Source organism: Schistocerca serialis, chromosome 4 (genome assembly GCF_023864345.2).
Source record: "Schistocerca serialis cubense isolate TAMUIC-IGC-003099 chromosome 4, iqSchSeri2.2, whole genome shotgun sequence".
Classification (NCBI taxonomy): domain Eukaryota; kingdom Metazoa; phylum Arthropoda; class Insecta; order Orthoptera; family Acrididae; genus Schistocerca; species Schistocerca serialis.
Window position 1 is genome coordinate 72,455,184 of NC_064641.1, and position 24,084 is coordinate 72,479,267.

At 41.0% G+C, this 24,084-nt stretch overlaps 1 non-coding gene across 1 annotated transcript; it reads left to right on the top strand.

The window, feature by feature from the left end:
* Positions 1-15,058: 15,058 nt before the first annotated feature.
* Trnat-ugu (transfer RNA threonine (anticodon UGU)) lies at positions 15,059-15,132 on the top strand. Its single transcript has one exon. It is a non-coding gene; the product is annotated as a tRNA-Thr (tRNA).
* Positions 15,133-24,084: the final 8,952 nt, after the last annotated feature.

Genomic DNA, 24,084 nt, shown 5'->3' on the forward strand with positions numbered 1-24,084 from the left:
AACCCTGTGTGGCAAACCAAAACAGTTCTGACATGGCGATCAGGCTGCTTGAATTTCAATCCCTGGGTGAAACGTCACCCAGCATTAACATAAATTTTTCGGTCCGATCTTTGATGTACACGCCCGTGATGGAGATATGAATTCTTACAACATCTTGAGGGGTGAGATGAATTTCATCACGTATAAACTCTTATACATCGTGCGCTTGAGGTCGTGCACGTTCCGCTTGAAAGGTGATCTTTATATTAGTATGGCTGTAAGATAACACCATCGCGGATCAGTAATTAAACGACGATGGCGGCGCAGTACCGTGCGCTAAAACGTAAACAAAAACACGCCCGCGGAGCGCTGCTCGGAGCGTCTACATCTACATCTACATCTACATCCATACTCCGCAAGCCACCTGACGATGTGTGGCGGAGGGTACCTTGAGTACTCCTATCGATTCTCCCTTCTATTCCAGTCTCGTATTGTTCGTGGAAAGAAAGATTGTCGGTATGCCTCTGTGTGGGCTCTAATCTCTCTGATTTCATCCTCATGGTCTCTTCGTGAAATAAACGTAGGAGGGAGCAACATACTGCTTGATTCCTCGGTGAAGGTATGTTCTCGAAACTTCAACAAAAGTCCGTACCGAGCTACTGAGCGTCTCTCTCGCAGAGTCTTCCACTGAAGTTTATCTATCATCACTGTAACGCTTTCACGATTACTAAATGATCCTGTAACGAAGCGCACTGCTCTCCGTTGGATCTCTTCTATCAGCCCTATCTGGTACAGATCCCACACCAGTGAGCAGTATTCAAGCAGTGGGCGAACAAGTGTACTGTAACCTACTTCCTTTGTTTTATGACTGCATTTTCTTAGGATTCTTCTAATGAATGTCAGTCTGGCATCTGCTTTACCGACAATTAATTTTATATGGTCATTCCATTTTAAATCACTCTTAATGCCTCCTCCCAGATAATTTATGGAATTAACTGCTTCCAGCTACTGACGTGCTATACTGTAGCTAAATGATAAAGGACCTTTCTTTCTGCGTATTGGCAGCACGTTACACTTGTCTACATTGAGATTCAATTGCCATTCCCTGCACCATGCGTCAATTCGTTGCAGTCCTCCTGAATTTCTGTACAGTTTTCCATTGTTACAACCTCTCGATATACCACAGCATCATCCGCAAAAAGCCTCAGTGAACTTCCGATGTTATCCACAGGGTCATTTATATATATTGTGAACAGCAATAGTCCCACGACACTCCCCTGCGGCACGCCTGAAATCACTGTTACGTCGGAAGTCTTCTCTCCATTGAGAATGACATGCTGCGTTCTGTCATCTAGGAACGTGTGCAACGCGTCTGCTTCGCATCACGGCTATGAGTTAACTGCCTTTCTGTTTCTATGCACGCGCCTTACCGCTGAACTACCAGGCCCAACAAGTACGTACATAGTTCATCTATAGGTTTTGATGCGTGAGTTCGCTAGTATCAAAATACGAGAGGTAAATGGCCATATACTTTAACAGCATTGACTTAGAAGCCTAAATGTTTGTAAGGGACTGTAGACCTCAGTGTTTGACGTAAATTTCAATTTGATAGCCCTACGCGTTCCTGAGAAAGAGGGGTTTTAAGAGACGGGTAGACAGACAGACAACAAAGTGATCCTAGAAGGCTTCCGTTTTTATCGATTGCGGTACGGAACCATAAAAATTGCCACAACCAGTTAAATCCAGACCACTTCAGATCTACTGCTGATCAACAGTAACTTTAAATTTTCTTCTCTTGAAAACGAGTGAAGGGTGGGAGACGTTACAGTTGTCCATATATGAGTATAATATTGTACGTATGTTTTCTTTATAAACATAGCAGTGGATTTCAGGAATATTCTATATTTAATGTGTACGTAGTTTCCTATTACTGACGATCAAAATATTTCTGTTTGGAAATGGGTCTTACCTAATTCGCCATGAATGTACTGAAATACTGAACGTTTTTCCAAGAGCTGTAGAAAGTAAATTGTTTCTTGAAAGCGTTCTGAGAAACATTAAATTTGTGTCAAAAATAGGAAGAGACAGAACAGTAGAAAAAGACAGAGCGAGAGAGAGAGAGAGAGAGAGAGAGAGAGAGAGAGAAGAAGGAAAGGAGTGAGACAAGCGTTCAATTTGTGCAGTGCGACAAGGCAGGGCAATAGCGAAGGCCGCTCGTGCTCGGTAATTCGTACATGAGACACAGAGCGAATGCATGACCGAGCAGAGTCATGCAGGGCTGACCAGTAGCGGCTCGGTTGCCCCTTCAGCTGACGAGTCCTAACAGGTAAAAAATGGAGCATTGGCTGTATTTAGGGGCCTACTATGTGTTTTGTCTCGTATGTTTTGGTGACTGCTTATTCGAGCCTTTTCCTTGATGTGATGATAGTTTCACAGAAATGAAGATGATTGGGGTAAAAAAGGGAATTTTTCTGCCACGGGAGACAGCGGGTCCGTTTTACGAAATTACACAGAGGTGATTCCTCAACAGCCTACGAAATTTTGTCGGTGGAGTTCGGGCCCACCCTATTTACTGAAGCCCCTAATAACTATGTAGACGTTCACACTGACAGGAAACCAGATGTTAGCGAGATAGTGATTTTACTATGACGCTTTTAATGTTAGTTGTTGGAGTACCTGTTACATTTCAATAGCGAATACGACAGGACAACATTTACTTCAAACATTCCTCATAAATTTATTCATTTTTAATTGTTTATATTCTCCTCTTTATTTTTACTGCGCCCATTGAATGGTAAGATCACGTTTCTTCTCTATTTTTACAAACGATAGAAAGAAAACACGAAGAAAAGCATTAGAATTGACCAAGCACAGTCCTAGATGCACACCCACAACAACAGTAGAAATTATGCATGGAATTTCATGTACGTTCAGCCGTTCCATTCTAATTTTATGCAAGCATGCTGTCTGCATCAGAGCCATACCAAGCGTAATGTTTTGACTCAGAATGACCACATCGACAAATGAGAAACGAACAGCATTGCCGGTATCACACAGCTATTTTCACAAAGCCATTTGCACTGTTTTTCTACCGATTATTCGTGCCGATGAATCTCAAATACGACCTCTGGCTTCACGTTGCCCTAGGAGACGTCATACGTTCGGGCGCAATCTGCCGACTAGCTGAGTGTAGGTCGCCCATTGAGCGCCATTGGATGGTTAATTTGCATCCAGTGAAACGGCAATATCGGTCCAATGAAGTCTCACTCTAATTATCTACCTCAGTAGAGACGAATATGCAGTTTCTGAACGTTAGAAAAAAACAACTTTTTTGAAGTACTCATCCCCTACACTCTGACGCAAAACATCGAAAACACAACGTTCCAAATTGGTTTACTTACTAGTATATAACCGCAGTCAGAGTATGAGCGCTCTGGATAGTGCTACTAGGATTTAGAGCGTTAAATAACATCAGAACTAATATAATATATATTTAAATCTTACTTTCATTTAATGCATAATCAGGTAGCCGTCCACTTGGCTGCAAAACTGTCGTTAATATTCTCGTTATACATACATCATATATACCGTAAATGTCTCTTGGGTATTGTATCACGTCATATTATAAATAACTATCGTATAGTTTCGACCGCGGTTGCAGTGGCCGAAACGTTAGTGATAGTTATTTACAATATGACTCTGTACAATATTTTCACGTCAAATGCCCCTGGTAGCGGAATCCTACGCAGCTTTACATCGTGTTGTTTCAATAGCACAATGTCTGAAAGAAAATCATGTGAACAGGAGATTATACTGCGTCATACATAACACTAAGGTCTGCTACTGCTATACCATAACCTTGAAGTTGCAAGCAGATCGTGAAATAGAACTATCTAATTAAAGCAATTATGGTATAAAGCAACAGAGCAGTGTTACCCTCTGAGAGGAATTTTGTTATGTTGACCGTGTTGTACCTAACAGAGGTGGCTAATCGGAAGTGAAAGTCAGAATTACGTAAATATTTAAACAGTAACAAAGAATAATTTACCGAGCTACACTGTTCAAAGAATATTGAAAACGGTCGCCAGCCTAATTAGGCATGATAATGATTGACATTCTTGTTCAAGAAAATAGGTATGAGTAACTTTAACGGACAAACACAGCCTATACTTTGCCACACGCGAGTGTAATGAAATCTGGCACCTGAATACAGTATGTTCACGTTAAGGTTGGAGCTACCAGATAAGAACAAACTATTTGCCTAAATATAACAGATAACAGAACACACTATTACCTTGAGGACTTAGTCAAACTGAATGGTCTCAATAACGTTACTATTAATATTCACTGTAGAATCGTAAATTGGACATAGGTTTAATATTACTTTTGAAACAAATTCCTATCTGACATGAAATGTGGATATGGACCACAGCAAATTTAGTTACTGTGCATAGATTAAGTCTTTCACTACTAAACACCTTTCTACTTACAATGAAAATTAAATGGAATTCACTAACACATTACTTCTCACTGTCTTCTGAATAAAGAAATTATTGTTTTCATAAATAGTGGTCTTTCTATTATTCGTTATCTAGCGTGAGCGCAATAGACAAACTGTTGATCCTGTTACACCACTAATATGCACTTTTAATACACAAGAGGAGCCCAATACTGTACAGAATTTCATTTCAATAGCAAGAATAATTGAAACTTGCTATAATTAACTAACTTTGTGCATTTTAACTACTTTCAGTGGAGGGGGGCCCTTAATCTCGACCACTGTAGCAGAGCAAACTAAACACACTTTCATTACATCAGTGAAACACTTAGCAAACATGAACATATAACTCTCAACAGTTGCAGTTCTGAACTTTTTTGCAGTGAAACACAAAATTGAGATATTTGTTAGATCCTTTCAACAAACAATATTAATTTTAGCACATTCTAATGCCATATTAATGGTAATATGCCTTCAATAAAGGGCGGCGGCCGGAGTGGCCGTGCGGTTCTAGGCGCTACAGTCTGGAGCCGAGCGACGGCTTCGGTCGCAGGTTCGAATCCTACCTCGGGCATGGATGTGTGTGATGTCCTTAGGTTAGTTATGTTTAATTAGTTCTAAGTTCTAGGCGACTGATGACCTCAGAAGTTAAGTCGCATAGTGCTCAGAGCCATTTGAACCATTTCAATAAAGGGCACACGGTAAACACTTGAGCGTGGGAGGGACCCTAAGTGAATACGTGATTGAGGATAAATCACGGTAAGTACAAGAGTTCAGTCAAATTTTACCTTATATTTGGGTACAATATAACATCCTATGAGCCGATCCTTCACTGTACATTACTATAGTGTTCAATTACCGTGATTGCGGAATATGGTGGCGATTGCATGTTGGTAGGTGGATTTGGAGGTAGAATTTCTGGACTCTGTCATTTCTTGGTGGCGATGATAGATACCAATTCCAGAATAGTTTCTGCACTTTATCCATCCATCCGAGGCATTGGAAAGCGGCACGGAAAGCCTCTCTCGGCACCAGCACAATATACAACTTTTACATGAGCAGTTGACAGTTTGGTAGCTCGTCCCCGATTGACTCTTGATTCCAACTTTTCTACCTAAGCCAACCACAATTTGCGCGCGCTGCATGCTTCCGTTCCCGAGGGGAACCACAACACCTTTTACATACAAAATAACTAAGAACCCTAAGTGAGGATCAGCAATTACATAATGACAACCAAACATATTAATTAAAACAGAACATTTGCATTTGTTGGTATTTCTACAAAAAATTATTTAAACAAAAATACTTATTTTTAAAGATAACCAAAGAGATTATATGACAAAGACAAAACATACAATTTTCTCATATTGTACGTATTACAGAGGTAACACTCCCTGCACTCTAAAAGACATCAAAGTTTGTCCAAAGAAAGGAGTATAGAATTTTGTGTTATCAGTTCAATCAAACACATTTACAGAAGCTCAACGATGTAACATTAAATAAAACAAAAGGAAAAATAATCCAGTAGAGCATTAAAGCTATAGTGTTACACATATTAAACTTACGAGAACGAAATTGCGTCCGTTATGTACATCAACAGCAGCAGTGGTCACTGGACATCCATCGCTTGTGAAAGCAAGAAAGACCTTCACCACTTGCACCCCAGTCTGTCCCACGGATCGATTTGTTTGTTTTCCTGTCTCTTCTAATAATTCCTAGCAACAGTCTCTCCACAGCTGGTCCAGGGACCCAAAGTATTTTCGTATTAAAAGTTCATGGCTCTCTGTCACATGTCAAGACTAAATATGCAATGATTGTTTCTGAAGTGTCGGAAACTTTGTTTTAAAAACCCTTTCTAGCCTACGAAAAGTATTTCACGGCATTTTCACTCTCCTCTGTTTGTGCTTTTTTTCTTGTTTTTTTCGTCCCTCTGAATACAAAAACTGTTCATTTGTCTTTATGAGTCTTTTCTTATCAAAGTGTTGATTACGCATGGTACTAGTCGTATCAAATTAATTTTTGGGTCTATTTCAGTTTTACTCTATCTAGTTTTTCCGTTAATCAATGAGGTTTACCTGCAACAGGAACATCCGTTACATAGTATTCAGAATAGACGAAACCACCAAAAGCTGTTACATCAATAATTGTTGTTAATATCGACTAGTTTGGATTTTAAACCAACATCAGGTCAACAATTATTATTATTATAACATGGAAGGAGAGTTCATTCACATCAACACATTAGTCTACATTGTTCATCACCATGGTTTTACAGTGTAGTTCAGTTTGTTGATATCTGATGAACATATTACGAGTTCCCGTCGCATAGCGCAGAAGTACTTCTCGAGAAATGACGATAAGTCATAAAACCATTAAGCGCCATAAACCCATAAACACGTTTGTTTACATTTCACGCTTCAGTCATGTGATCCAGATGGAAGCAACACCATCTTACCGACATCGAAAACGAGACTGTACTAGTCTGGTTGTACATTCGGTACTCAGAACGTGTTCATCTGATGTTAACAGACTGAACTGTATTGTAAGGCGATGGTGCTTGGTGCAATAGACTCTTGGGTTCTCCTGTAATTTTGATGTTCCATTCTCTGGAGCGTAAACAAACAGCGTGAACAATCATTGCGTGTGAATGAATTTCTTTACGAAGGAGGCCACAGTAACTAAAAGTAGACAGACAAAAATACTAGTATTATTTTCTAACATTACCACGTAAAAAAATCAGAACATTTATATTTTCCAGCTTTCTGATTGAAATAAAACCATTAGAAGATGAACGCAGGGCTAGAGAAGCATCACAGCACGAACGAAAAAATCATATAAAATACCAATATAAATAAGTGCACTTGATAATGAGAATAAATTCACTAAACACGTCGTGATATGTAAGAAGAAACGTAAATCGTAAAATTACATAGCTTCCTAACACGAGTGTTGCATGCCTCCAGTACCCTCCACCCGTACTACACCCTGATTCGATTAATTTTCGTTTACACTTATGTAGCCTGGATATTCACTTAAAAGAAAGTCCATCAGTGTCTCCAAATCCTTGAATGCTATACACTCCACCACGTCTTCCACATCCATTTGCCTGTGACTACATGGATCCTTTACCATGTCAACCTACTCGTAGATTTCAGATTCCCTTAGAAGTTTGGACGTTGGTTGTGCATCCGCACAACAACATTTTCACTAAACAGCTACCGCGATCATGTAGTTATAAATATGAGTAGTGCTGTTCTGTTGGACATGTGCAACAGAAAAGACACGACTCATATCTGCAGTGATAGAACATAATTAATATAGAGTAATGAAATTTCGGAAAGTGCGTTTGTCTAGGTAACATACTTATGTGACTAACAAATGGTTCAAATGGCTCTGAGCACTATGGGGCTTAACATCTGAGGTCATCAATCCCCTAGAACTTAGAACTACTTAAACCTACTAACCTAAGGACATCACACACATCCATGCCCGAGGCAGGATTCGAACCTGCAGCCGTAGCAGCAGCGCGGTTCCTGACTGAAGCCCCTAGAACCGCTCGGCCACGGGGTCCGGATTACAAATGTTCACGCGTTTTCTTGTATAGGTGCTGGATGAAGGGTTGGTTAATGCAGTTTGCGGGTGACGCTGGAGTTGTGAAACAGAACCTGCCGATTGCACATATGAACGATTCGCCTTTGTATTTTAAATGTCCGAATCCCTGTAATCGAACCGTTTTTACTTTTACGTGTCAGGGAAAGCTATTCATTTTAACTATGACCGTGACAATATATAGCCGTATGACTCGCTAATATTTCTTAGTATGGAAATATTAAAGTGAAGAATAATTTGTATATCGTTCTGTAGCGTTGCCGGGCTACCGAAAGTGAATCCGCTTTGCGGTTGGGCACGCCACGCGTGTACCATTACCTGCCGGGACTGCCTTACAAAAAAGAACCTTCATCCCTTCCTCACTGACTACGTGTCGCTCCTGAGAAAAATACAGCTCTTTGTTTGCCCAGCAGAACATTTTCATCAAAACTAACATTAACAACAATCCTTAACACAAATTTTGACATGTACTACCTAACAGAATACTATTATTAGCAAGGTAACTGTTTATGTTTTAAACTTCTCACCAAAGTGAGGTGTGGATAATGAGGTTATATTTTCAGGTTTGATATGCCACACAAGTTATTACACACACAACACTTTATATGGCCTACCTGGATTTGGTTTTACCCCCACCTCTAGCAAACAGCTTGTAGCTATGTAGCCCTACATTACAACAGGTCCACTGAAAGAAAATTGTATCCATGAAGATTGTTTTGGTCGACAGCTCTGAATGAGCAGTTTCAATATATTATTTCAGTTTATATTTCTTTAAATGTGCCAGAAGTAAATTTACTTTAAGAACTTTTGTGGCATCAGTTTTACTTGGAAACGATGGAGGCAGAGTGAGGTATTCTTACGTGGCTTAATTAATAATTATGTAAAGTTAATATTCTGATAACACAAATTTAAAGGCAAGAAATCTCATTAAATTGAACTTTATAGGAACATTTCAAAGCGACCACACTTGTTGTGTCTTCAAATTGACAGTAATCAATTATTCTTTGAATTTATTTTGATATACCACTGCAAGACGGTGATAATTCTTTGAAGTTATTTTAATATAACACTGCAAGACGGTGATAACACCAAAATTAACTAATCTCTTGACCACACAGAGTGACACAAAAATTACATTTAACAAAATGGCAGGGAACTTTGGATCGGTATATGACTTTGGGACATTGATTGTAACAAATACTTTTAACAAAATTATATTTGAACATTGACAAAGCACGAGGTTGACTGTGCTTGCATAAGCTGTCACCAGCACACCGGTCGGCAAGGATATAGCGTAGATCGGTAGTAAGCACTGGATCAAATGCGCCTATCATGAGAGAGGCCAGAGACACACCGACAAGAAATGGGCCGACAACGCCATCTCGACAGCTTGTATTTAGGCCGTCGCCGCTGACTGCAGAGCTTCACTCGTGTTTGGCATCTGTCAGTCACATGCAGAGCGGGCACAGTTCACATCGCAGGCTACTACTATAGTCCGTAGTGACCAATTGAGTGACTATAGCAGGGTTACCAATATTGTCTGCAAGTGGACAATTACTGATGAACTTTTACTGCAGAACATGGACTCTATTCCAGTTAAGTAGATCTTCATGTAAATAAAGAACCGTATTAATTCACGCGTGCATTTGTGTTTTGGAAAGAGGATACCAGCCATCCATAACAACATCCCCACCTTTGATTTCTTGAGCTACAAGACTCAACAGTGGCGACGAGGATAATTCAGTAGCGATCGAAGGTAATTAACTTGGATGAAGAATTTGCTTGCTTCTCTTGTGTTTTAGCTTGCAGAGCTGATCGTGTTCAAGCATTCCTGTTTACTAATTTACTGTTGTGTTCTTGCATGTATTCCAGAAAGGGAGCTGCAGAACTAATCAAATATCTCTTTTCAGAGGCTTTCTTTACTTTTTGATATAACATACTACTGCAAACCATGAGTTTATCGCCCCCCTCCACCCCGTGCCCCCACGCCTCAGCCGTAGACGGCGAATGTGATGGATCTAACACAAGCTTCTCATTTGCAGAACCACCAAATTGCTACCCTACTGACGACAGTACAACAGCTGCTGGATGTACAAGCTGTGTCCGCCGCACAACCACAACCAACCAACAATCAGCTCGACAAGTGCCGCCGACCAGCATACCAACGTTCCGACAATGTAACGAACTAGAAGAGGAATGGATTGAATACTTGACTCAGTTACAAGCACATTGTCAAGTTCATCGTGTTCAGTCTACTGTAAAGTTACAATACTTCCTTTTGACTGTGGGGTCCCCAGTGTTTAGGTTTATACAAAAGCTATTCCCAACCGCGTCTGCTATCGAGCTCCCGTATGATAAAGTAACCGCCACATTAACTCAATACTATGACCCGAAAGTCCAAGTAGCTGCAGCCAGATATTAGTTCTTTCACTTGCATAAAAAGGCAGAACAGGATACCGCCAGTGGTATAAAGAATTAAAAGATATTACTAGGAAGTGTAAATTTAAGTGTAGTTGTGGCAGTTTTTACAGTGATTTAATGATATGGGAAGCAATTACTTTCAATATCCCAGGCAGTAGAAAGTACTCTGATCCATCACTTCGCCAAGTGTACCAACTCTTAGAGCAGTATGATTCAGGTGCCAAAGCGGCCGGTAAGTTTGACCAGGCCCCGAATGGTCGAGTCGCCCCCAGCTCGCGACCGCCCCAAGCATCCACAACAACGAGCGCCTACACAGACACGCGGATAGCCACGTAGACATGTAAACAGACCTGTGAATTTAGTTAAGTTCAAATGGTTCAAAGGACTCTGAGCACTATGGGACTTAACATCAGTGGTCATCAGTCCCCTAGAACTTAGAACTACTTAAACCTAAATAACCTAAGGACATCACACACATCCATGCCCGAGGCAGGATTCGAACCTGCGACCGTAGCGGTAACGCGGTTCCAGACTGAAGCGCCTAGAACCGGACGGCTACAACGGCCGGCTTTAGTGAAGTCTTGCCCTTGGTGTTTTGCTCGCCGTAAAAGACAGATCTGTCCATCACGTAACGCAACGTGTTACACTTGTGTAGAAAAAGGCGATGTCCAAGAAGGTTTTTTTTTTTTTTTTTTCAACGGCACGAAAACGCCAATTTTGCACGCTCCCATAAAAAGCCGGCTTGTGCACATGCAGTGAACACTGGGTTTTCAAAACCTACAATAGATTCTGACAGAAGTAAAATTAAGGTTGTGTCTCCTTCTCGTCCTAGTGCTGTGCAAGGACGTTCTAACAAACTAATTGTCTCATTACGATTTGCCGGCCGTTGTATGCACTTTTAGTTAGACACTGATCTTCACATTCGAGTGAAATTTACCAAAATGCTTGTTGCCAAAGACTGATGTGACCTAACAGGGGCTCACTAAGCCAGAACGTGCTCACAGGTAGACAAATAGATTCTTTATTAATAATAATAATATAAAAGAGACACTACGCAAATAAGTTGGTTTCAGAAGTACAAAGGGATGACGAGATACGCTTGAAGTTCTCTAAGGCTACAGATAAAAAATTAAGAAATACCTCAACAGGCAGTACAGCTGAAGAGCAATGGACGTCTCTAAATGGGGCAGTCACAGAAGTTGGAAAGAAAAACATAGGTACAAAGAAGGTAACTGCGAAGAACCATGGGTAACAGAATAAGTACTTCAGTTGACTGACGAAAGAAAGAAGTACAAAAATGTTGTGGGAAATTCATGAATACAGTAATGCAATTCGCTGAGGAATAAAATAAACAGGAAGTGGAGGGAAGCTAAGATGAAATGGATGCATGAAGAATCTGAAGAAATCTAAAAAGAAATGATTGTCAGAAGGACTGACTCAACATACAGGAAAGTCGATATACCCTCCGGTGACATTAAAAGCAAGGGTGATAACATTATGAGTGTAACGGGAATTCCACTAACAGATGGAGAGGAGATAGCAGATAGATGGAAAGAGTACACTGAGGGCCTGTAGGGGAGGACGGGGGAGGGGTGGGGGAAGAATTGTCTGATGTGATAGAAGAAGAAACAGGAGTCGATTTAGAAGAGATAAGGGATCCAGTATTAGAATCAGAATTTAAGAATAATATACAGAAGAATGGAAAAGAAAATTGAGGATGTGTTGGATGAAGATCGGTCTGGCTCCAGGAAAGGTAAAGGCACCAGAGTGGCAATTCTGACGTTGCGATTGATAATGGAAGCAAGACTAAAGAAAAATCAAGACATCTTCGTAGGATCTGTCGACCTGGAAAAAGATTTCGACACTGTAAAATCGTGCAAAATGTTTGAAATTCTGAGAAAATTAGAGGTAAGCTATAGGAAGAGACGAGTTATATACAATATGTGCAAGAGCCAAGAGTGAATAATAAGAGTGGATGACCAAGAACGAAGCACTTGAATTAAAAGGGTGCAAGACAAGGATGTTTGTCTATCCCCCTGTTGATCAGTCTGAACATAGAAGAAGCGATGACAGAACTAAGAGAAAGGTTCAGGAGTGGAATTAAAATTCAAAATGAAAGGATATCAATGATGCGATTCGCTGATGACTTTGCTGTCCTTAGTGAAAGTGAAGAAGAATTACATGATATGCTAAATGGAATGAAGAATGTAATGAGTACAGAATAAGGATTGAGAGTAAATCGAAGAAAGACGAAAGTAATGAGAACAGCGAGAAACTTAACATCAAGATTGATGGTCATGAAGTAGATGAAGTTAAGGAAATCTGCCACCTACGCATCAAAATAAACGATGACGGACGGGGCAAGGAGGCCATCAGAAACAGACTAGCACTGGCATAAAAGGGCATTCATGACGAAGAGAAGTCTACTAGTATCAAACATAGGCCTTAAGTTGAGGAAGAAATTTATGAGAATGTACGTTTGGAGCACAGCGTTGTATGGTAGTGAAACATGGAGTGTGGGAATACAGGAACAGAAGAGAATCGAAACATTTGAGATGTGGTGCTACAGACGAATGTTGAAAAGCAGGTGGACTGATAAGGCAAGGAATGAGGAAGTTCTGCGCAAAATCGGAGAGGCAAGGAATGCGTGGAAAACACCGACAAGGAGAAGGGACAGGATGATAGGACATCTATTAAGACGTCAGGGAATGACTTCCGTCATATTTGAGGGAGCTACAAAAACATTAGAGAAAGATAGAGATTGGCATAATCCAGCAAATAATTGAGGATGTGGATTGCAAGTGCTACTTTGAGATGAAGAGGTTGACACAGGAGAGGAATTCGTGGAGGGCCTCATCAAAGCAGTGAGCAGACTGATGACTAAAGAAAAGAAAAAAAAGGTTTGACGCCCTGCGGTGTATGCAATAGCGCAGTCACTCAAATATGAGGTGTTATCAAAATCATGCAATAAAATCTATGTAAATCACACATCAAGCGTGATTGATAAATTTATGGAGACCTTTCCTAGAGCGTACTAGTAACTACGAATAATCTGCACCCTTGTTAGTATAATTTGGCGTAAACATAAAACAGTGATCTGGACGTCTTCCTTGGAGACTCTCACGGATATCAACACAAGTACATGTGTTTAGTGTGTCTGGTATTAAATTGGAAAGTAAAGAGCAAAACTTAAGATAGTCTAAGAATGACACATTATGTGCAATCGAAATTTAGCAGAAATGTTACGCAAATTTTGGTTTTGGGCCAAAAATGCGAATCATTCGCTTTTTCCTCTGTACATGCTAGCGATTTTTTTGGATGAAGGTCAATAGATAACTGGGATTACGTCACAGCGTGCTGGCGTTGTCTCATTAATTCATCTCAAGTCTGAAAGTTGCTCGTAATTGATTGTGGTTGGTTCGATTGGAGTGCGGTTGGCCTTCGATATGAAATTTTAATAACCAAAAGTGTAAGGGAACATTTTAATAAGTTGAGTAATTAAGCCTTAACTTGCGTATAAAAGAGGACGACACTTTGGAAAGCAATATCGGCCAGTGGTAGCACTGGGAGAGTAATTTCAGGATCTGGCGTGCTTGCTGAGTAGAAGGTACATGTTTATCTTTAAGAATAGCCGCCATAGCGCCAGGATTTTGAGTATGCATCTAGCTGTCGCTCTGGTGTACCGATAGTGGCACAGGAGCGCAGTTACTAAGGGAATCCGCTCGTCAAACCGCCAAAATGTAGCGTCAAAACTTGGCAGCGAATCAGAGGCTAGCGTTCTTCCTGGTGTATCAAATTAAAAGTGGAGATGAAATATTGTCGGTGACAAACATTGTTTGGTAAGACACTGTTTACATTTGGGGTGAGTTTCAGAATTATAACGCAAACTAAGCCGTAGCAGTCATGAAGAAACATGGGGCAATCGTGACTCCTGATGGGTTGACACAGATGTAGTAATGCAATTCGAAAAGGTATCATTTTTTCTCGTATGGATCCTCGCTCTTGTGCTGGAGAGTGCTTGGAGATACTCGTTTGGAGAAGCGCTAAGATAGCACCATGAAGAAAAATATCAGGTTCAGAGCTGTAGGTTCAGAGCTGTGGCATTTTAACTTAACTAATACTAATTTTTCTTCTTCATTTATAACATGAATAGTGAGTGCTGTGCACAAATGTACGGGTTGATTTATCCCCCAATTGCAATAGTAATTAGCTGTTAACTGGTTCACTATCATGATAAGAGGGAGGATGAATTCTTGTGACAAATAAACTTGTATTTACTAAGATGGTATCTGTTTTTTCGGACATGTCCGAAAGAACAGATACCATCTTGGTAAATATATAGTTAAGGCTCACCGGCCAATTGACCATCTTTTTCTTCTGTGCGAATGCACAAACAGTGCCTGAACTCTTACGGGAATCGGCAACGCGCCGCGAGTAATGAGTATAATGGGCGGGGGCACTACGAATGTAGTGCGGGACAATACATTGAGAATGTGGGTTTCGCGGGAGGCATGCCAGAGATAATTCCCTGCAGTCGCGCTATCCTCTGTGTCCTCGGTGGCTCAGATGGATAGAGCGTCTGCCATGTAAGCAGGAGATCCCGGGTTCGAGTCCCGGCCGGGGCACACATTTTCATCTCTCCCTGTTGACGTATGTCAACGCCTGTAAGTAGCTAAGGATGTTCATTTCATTGTAAATACAAATAAACTTGGTTGTATTTGAAATGTCCACTCTAACTGGTTTTCATGATCCAATAATTATTTGCGATTGCTGTTGTTCTTTCTGAGACCGGATTGTATGGAAATTCATCTATTGCATCGCAGTGTGTGAACCAGCGTGGATGTGTTGGGCTAACCTGCATGCCAAATGTTGTCACCAAGTTGACAGATTGGAGGATCATTCTGCAATGATGCAGGATGGCTTTAAAGCAGATGGCCGTAAGGATCTTTTGATTCGTGGGCTCTATACCGCCAGGAAGTAAGTCGAATCTGTTGAAAAAGCAGAAGGGAAAGTTTTAACCCTCCTTATCCGTGAGGACATTCGAGGAAAAGCTCAGTCTTTGAGAGGACTCACGACGCAAGCAGCAGTAGTGGCAAAACAATGGGTACCCTTTCGGGAGAGCGGCGCTTCAAATCCATAACTTTTCCGCTGTTTCAGTGAGGCGATTAAGGCGAAAGTCAGGATGCCTGAGAGGGACAAGGCAGAATTCCGTACCTATTTATGCGCATTTTGATCTATGCTTCGTCCCCTATGTCTTTGTCATAACAAACTTAAATCGGAAAAAAAACGCGAGGAGCCTAATCTGGATGTCTGGACGGGGATTTGAAACATGTTCTTCCCAGTTGCATTCAGTGTGCTGCTGACAGTCGCTTCAAATTTATTTCACTTATATCAGAGTGAGTATTCAAACTTGGGAAAAAAATGTGCCCTGTGAGCCTCCTGCGTATGGTCTTTATTTTAAATTCCCTCTAGTGCACAGAAATACCGGAATATGTCAAACAAGCACTGCAACTGTGCCAGATACAGCTGCTTAATCCTGGACGGGACTAAAAAAACTGCAAGTTCACTGGTAAATGATAAATATCGTGAAATCAGTCGTCGGTTAAAATCAATTTCTTGCTCGTTAACCACCAAAGGGCGCGCACAGGACCTTATATTATATAAGGATCGTCAGCAAATTTGGTTCTGCACTGTTACTTTAAGCCCTTTTTGAAGCATCCACGATTCATACGAACTGCTTAGGAAAGAACCAGTGAATACGTTGTAAACACATGAGACATTGAACGAAGTAATAAACAAAGGAGAGTAACGAAGCAATGATTCTGTAACACCTCCGTTTATTATCCCGACCTGATCTGATCGAATAGCAGCCCAATATTTATTATTAACATGACCATGAACCCAATGGGGGTGGTAATCGGAATTGACTGCTACGGAAGTTGTTACTTTCCAGTTCGTTCTGCTCAATACTATAATCCTGAATGTCTGGTAATGAGGAACACTAACACAGTTTTACGAATTACGAACTTATATTCTTCTCACAACACAAAAAAGGAGACAGCCACTGCCTTCGTCATACATATCTAATTACGGCTAGTCTCAGCACAGGCTTTCTTCATTTTCCATTATCGTCACACGCTAATCCATCACCGCATCCAACACTGCAATCCAAGGTTAGGCCGGCGCGGTAGACGCGAAACCAAATATCGGCACTAGTAACGTCACTGATCACTTTCGTAATGATACTTCTTCACTTTCCCGGTACTAATCTATTACATAGGGGTCTAACCACGGCGATGGCGAGGCCCTTCTCCGTTAAAGACCCTGTATTTCAACAATGGCCTTCACACACACACCATTCCCACTAACCACACAGGCGCAACTCGACACTCGCTCTCTCAACACGCCACAAACAATTGTTCGCCCTATCGACCTGTGCCGAGTGCAAAGTTATAGTAAGGGCCTACGGACCCCTTACATCCCTGCCCTAGAAAACTTCTTTGGAGCCTCTGGCGTAAAAGAATCGGCAAAGAAACTAGATATTATTACATCTGAACAAAACACACAGTGTAAATAATTAATGTAATTACAATTTACCAAATAATCCCTCGACTCCGGTAGTGGGCTGCCTCCATAATAATATTCTACAAAAGGTTATTACATCTCACAAACATGGCTTTGTCCAAATCACAGTTTTCCATCAACCAGCAATAATCCTCTACAGTCCATATTGAATGTAACACACAACATACAATCAAAATTATTATGTGGACACATGACATATGAGTTATTATATTACAATTTAGTTGTTACAGATTTTACAGCCATTCTCAAGTAACTGTCGATATGAAATATGAAGCTCTATTTATAATACATCAGAAAATACAATGCAAATAAACATTCCCCTTTTTCAAATGTCCTATTAACAACTAAATGTCCCAAACATGTCTTACTCAACTACATCATGGAGCTTGAACATCCCGTTTGATGATACCTGGCTGTTGAGAAAATACCTTACAACGCCTGTATAATACTGTGGCTAATTTCCTCTTAATCTCCTCATCTAGGTATGTCATTTCCTCCAACTTTTTACTGATCTTATCCTCTTCATATCGACCCTCCCGTGCTAATCTCTCAAAGTACACCAACACTTCTTCTTCTAGTTCCTCTTCCCTGTATACTACTGTGGGTTCCTCTTCATAACACAAACTTATCCCTTTAAATTCTTCCTCTTCTTTTATTGCACTACCCTCAGCAAATTTTAACTTCTTCTCTTCTCCCTTTCTTCCTTTGACCTTGATAGTACCGTCATCAAAATTCACTATCGCTTCAACTTCATTCAACCAATATATTCCTAAAATAATTGATGTGTTCAGTCCAGCCACCACCAAAAATATTGCTTCGTATTCTTCTCCCTCTATTTCGAAGGTAATCAACACTTGATCTTTAATAGGTTTACTCCTTGCACCCAACGCATTCACAATTCTCACTCCACTCACTAGGAAACTGGGCAAGCTAATGTTTGCTTTCAGTACCTGTTCATATAGCCTCTTGGATATTGCACATGATTCACTTCCTGTGTCAACTAATGCCTCAATATTCAGTCCACATAGCTTGATCCCTAGCATGGGTAGTATGGGTTCTTTGAGAATCCTACTTCTTTCCTCCAGTAGATCTCCTCTTAGATCTCCACCATTGTCGTGTCTTAGTAGGTTTATTATGGTCCTCGTCGCTCTCACTCCTGACCGGACCTCATCTGGAGTGTCATTCAGTTTTCCGGTCTCTCTGCCTCTTCTATATGCACTGTGTCGTTCATTCGCCTATCCCTTCCTCTCTCATGATCTCTCGGTTCTTCACTCCTTCTCCAATCATTTCTCCATTGCCGTTCACCACCATGGTTCCTATACCTATGGCCACCACCTCTTCCTCTATAATCAGACGAATTATTAAAATGATTCCTTTGGTCACTACTTCCCTCTCGGTTTTGATCATTAGCTTGGTTGTGTTCCTGTGATCGAACAGATTCCAACTGTTCCAGTATCTCCATCAAGGCCTCCCTATCTTTAATTAGGCTCCCAGATACAGTTTCTTGCATTCTCCGGCTCAATCTTCTTTTTATCGCTGATACCATTATGTCATCACTCAGGGGTTGTTCCAAGGTCTCGTTTAATTCCCACAAATGTTCGGCAAACTCTCTCAACGTTCCTCTTCATGTATTAAGTGGCTTGCGGTGTAGTAGGTCCTCAAGTGCTGCACACTGATGACTTTTGGACCAGTATTTCTTCAAGAATTCCCCTTCAAACTGATCATAATTAGTAATCCCTTCCTTCTTCCTGACTCCCCAAGTGAAGGCCTCACCTTCCATCCTATCTATTGCAAATTGAATCTTGTCTGCGCCTTTGAAATTTGCTGGGAAAACTCCTTTTAACCATTTCATAAATATCATTGGGTGCACCCCTCCTTTTGGTTTCTGCCCTGTATTGTTTTGGATGTACCGACTATCACTGCTCATCAAGGTAACGACTCTACCTTCCCCAACAGTTAAAGTTGCATTGCTAATTCGTTTATCAATTTCTTCTGTCTTGCTCTCCAATTGTTGCACTCCATGTTGTAATTGCCTGACCTCCATTGCGACCCTCTTGTTATCCTCTTCTCGTTGCACAGCTATAGCATTTTTCAGATTGACAGCCAGTTGGTTTTGCCTATCTCCTATCCCCTTAACCACATCATTGCATTGTTTCTGCATCTGAGTCACCTCGGCGATTTGATGATTGCAATTTGTTTCCACTTCAGTGATCCTTTCTTCCAATATCGTCTTCTATGTTTTTTGTTAACTTTCCTTCCATCTTCTCCGCATGTCCCTGGACTTGGTCTATGCTCTTCTGTAGCTTTCTCTCTCGTTGATGACCATCTTCAGTCGATCTTGTAACTCCTGCATTTCCTTATTCAGATTATATTCTATCTTCATTTGCGATGTTTTGATTTCTTGTGCTAGAGTTTCCTTAAATGATTTTTGTAAGCTTTCTTTCGTTTCTTGTAAATCTTCCTTTAATGATTTGAGGAACATTTCTTCCCTTTCTTTAGTTTCTTGTAAACCTTCCTTTAATGATTTGCAGAATATTTCTTCCCTTTCTCTAGTTTCTTGTAAACCTTCCTCTAATATTTTGCGGAATATTTCTTCCCTTTCTCTAGTTTCTTGTAAACCTTCCTTTAATGATTTGCGGAATATTTCTTCCCTTTCTCTAGTTTCTTCTAATTTCTCTTTTGTTGCCTTGGTTTCCTTTAGCAAGTCTGCTAACATCGACCGTATATCCTCACCCTCTGAAACTGGCTTATCTCTCGTTGTTTGTCCCGGTGTCTCGGGGTAACTAGTTGAATGTGCTAATGGGCTTTCTAATGACAGTCCATAATCACTGATTCCTGAATCATCTCTGTCTTCCTGTCCTATCCCTTTCCTTTCAGCTACTGCCTCACAGACCTGCTTATCTTCAGTAGACATGTTTGGTTTATTCTTAATGCACAAGCAAGTAATATAAAATAACCTCTTGTAACCCAAAACACTCCTAATTACCGCTAAACAAATCAAACAGTAACTGCAGTATCTTCAGTTAACCCCAAAATAGATACAATACGTATGAGTACTGAACATAACGACTCTCAAAACCTAATAAATTCAAATATCAATTTTCACACACTCAGTTTATGTAAAATGTTTTAAATAAGACAAATCATACCATTCATTAAATCTATAAATGTAAAATATCCAAAAACAATTAGCATATGTGTATAATCACCATTTAGACAGTGCAGTATGCATAAATAAGCATGCTATATTTCAGAGTATGTTTCGTATAATTCTCTGAAATTACTGTAATTGGGCCACTTGTCCTAAGGCAAAACACAGTTTGAAACTGTTTATTTATTGTGAAGATAGTACATTGCAATTTAATGTTATGCTAACCAGTTGTCTTCACTCACCAACTGACGTTAGCACGAGTCACGATGTTTTGACGTTTGAAGTGGGCGTGGCGCTTTTGTGACGCACCGCTGTACTGCTGCCAGAGTCGCGCTGAAGATCTGTGGTGAGTCGTCGTAGTTCTCAGTCGGCCACTCTGTGGCGCTGCAGGTGGGCGTAGTTTGTAGTTCGGCTGCTAGATGCCGGGTTGGCGCTCGGTGTCTCAAAGTCGCGCTGGTAGCTGTCCAGTGTAGTGCGTGTGCGTCTGACCTACTCCTTGCACAGGTAGTTGAGATGATGTGTGATCACCTCTCAGATCGAAGATCTTTGGCGCAGCTGCTGCACGGGTCTGCGTGACGTCATTCAACAATTGCGTCGCCACATAAATTGTCGCCTGCATAACAGTTTATGGGTCCACATGAATTTGCTCGATTTTCGTCATTCAAAAAGCAATTTCGGTCACAACATTACTATTAAACACTTCTTTAAAAGCTTTCGTGACGAATTCTTGGCTCGTTTTGTTGTGGTAATGTTCACACGTGTCTTTCTTTGGTGTTCACTTTTCACAGTTTTTCGCGCGGATTTACGCGTTTGCACATTATAACACAGTTTATCGACACTACTACTCTTATCTAATATGGTGAAAAAACAGTTTATTCACAATCGTATTTCAACAATGGCCTTCACACACACACACACCATTCCCGCTAACCACACAGGCGCAACTCGACACTCGCTCTCTCAACACGCCACAATCGATTGTTCGCCCTATCGACCTGTGCCGAGTGCAAAGTTATAGTAAGGGCCTACGGACCCCTTACAACTCGCAAGGAGAACTATGTAGCCAAACCACAGGATTTAAAGTTCACTGTTAGTTTATTCAGATGAAACACAAGTTACTTCAGTTTGTGGTCTTATTCAGGCAGGTATTTAATTACAGCAAGCAACAAGAGACTAATCAACCGAGCTAACAGAGCAAGCCGAATGTCCACACACAATGACAAACATAAGCCAAAGCCAGCGCACCCAAATTACTCAAACCGAATAAAATACCTACATTTCAATAAGTACATTCAAGACTATATACAATAATCAGCTCAATATTGCAAGGTTCAGTCAATGAAAGCTATACTAGCACTCACTGTCCAATCTAAGTTCTTAAACTGTTCCATTAAAATTTTAATAACAGGGGAAGACCACCAAATCGATGTCATATTTTAAGGACTAAAAGGCACACTTGCAAGATACCAACCCCAGCAGTCGCTCCAGCGCGAAAGTTTGGACTATAATTGCTATAACAGGCAGTTGTGATCTGCTGAATGTACGGATTTTCAACCTCACGAGCACCGGTCGTTGCTCCACCTCTCTGCAGCCGCTGAACGTTTGTGCGCGAAGTACTGTCACAACCAGAGGCCACCTCTTTGTGCCATATTGACGAAGGAAAGAGCAGAGGGTCACTCCTGCCTAACGTTTTACAAGGAAAGAGAGTCCAGTACATCAACCTTACGCGCTTATATATTTCAGGGAATTACATTTTACCTGGAAAAATCAAGGAAACCTCAGGCATTTGAGAACATTTCTCGTGGAGAACAGTGGTTTTTCTTAGTACTTTAAAATGAAGGTAAACAGCCTCGAGCGCAAGAAACCTTTTTTTTTGTGGTTACCGGTTTCGGTCACTTTCTGACCATCTTTAGACCTCACACCATGATGGTGGGCGGTGGCGGTTAACGGAGCAAGCGTTACTAGCTCCATGATCGTCAACTGCCACGCCTACCATCATGGTACGAGTTCTGAAGTTGGTCACAAACTGACCAACACCGGTAACCAAAAAAATAGGTTTCTTGCGGTCGGGGCTGTTTATGTTCATTTTAAATCTGAGGGAATTTCATAAAATCTCAGGAAATATCATAAAATCTCAGGGAATTCTGGGAAAAAAAGAAATTCCTCCTTCCTTACTCTCACAAAGTATGTATATACACAGAAACATAATTAAATAGAATTACACACATAAAAAAGGCCGGCCGGAGTGGCCGATTGGTTCTAGGCGCTTCAGTCTGGAACCGCGCGACCGCTACGGTCGCAGGTTCGAATCCTGCCTCGGGCATGGATGTGTGTGTCGTCCTTAGGTTAGTTAGATTTAAGTAGTTCTATGTTCTAGGGGATTGATGACCTCAGATGTTAAGTCCCATAGTGTTCAGAGCCATTTGAACCATTTTTGAACGCATACAAAAATAAATATATAGAAAAGGTTGTAGGTCAAAGACAAAGTAGTGGAAAGGTTATGTCGGCAACACTACAAAACACAAACCACAACACATACTTAAAATTTCCCGATGTAAGCGAGAAATCAAGCGAAAATCACTGTAGGTACAAATCAACACATTTTTAACGATCAGTTTTTCGATCTAGAAGCAAATCCAAATGTGAACAATTTAATTACAGATCACTGATGATGCATTACCTCAATAAAGCGAAACGCATCTGGTGAAAAAAATTACTCATTTTTGTAGTTAGAATGACAGAACAAAAATACCCTCAAGAAGAGTAAATATTGTTATTACGTATCAGGTGATAGAAACTGATCTATGTGTAATTTAATTTTAGTGAAATATTACGCTACAAGAATTATGTAGTAATTTTGTGTCGTATCAAATTTGGTATTTATATCCAACTTACATGTTTTTTCTTATATCCTTCGACAGTCGAGAAGGATAGAATTTGCTGTTGTTTAGTATGATAAATTGGCTTAATTATAGGTCACTGTATGCTATTGCTTTTCACTGAAGAGCCAAAGAAACTGGTACACCTGCCTAATATCGTGTATGGCCCCCGTGAGCACGCAGAAGTACCGCAACATGACGTGGCAGGCACTCCACTAGTGTCTGAAATAGTGCTGGAGGGAACTGTCATCATGAATCCTGCAGGGCTTTCCATAAATCCGTTCAGAGTGAGAGGAGATGGAGATCTCTTCTGAACAGCACGTTGCAAGGCATCCCAAATATGCTCAATAATGTTCGTGTCTGGGGAGTTTGGAGGGCAGCGGAAGTGTATAAACTCAGAAGAGTGTTCGCTAACCACTATGTAGCAATTCTGGACGTCTGGAGTGTCGCATTGTGACGCTGGAATAGCAGAAGTCCGTCGGAATGCACAATGGACATGACTGTATTCAGGCGATCAGACAGGACGCTTACATAAGTGTCACTTGTCATGATTGTACCTAGACGTATCAGGGGTCCAATATCACTCCAACTGTACACGCCGCACACCATTACAGAGCCTCCACCAGCTTCAACAGTGCCCTGATGACATGCAGGCTCCATGGTTTCATGAGGTTGTCTCCATACCCATACCCGTCCATTCGCTCGATTCAATTTGAAACGAGACTCGTCCGACCAGGCAACATCTTTCCAGTCATCAACAGTCCAATGTCGGTGTTGATGAGCCCGGGCGAGGCGTAAAAGTTTGTGTTGTGCAGTCATCAAGGGTACACGAGTGGGCCGTCGGTTCCAAGCCCGTGTCCATGATGTTTTGTTGAGTGGATCGCAAGCTGACACTTATTGATGGTCCAGCATTGAAATCTGCAGCTATCTACATCTACATCTACATCTATACTCCGCGAGCC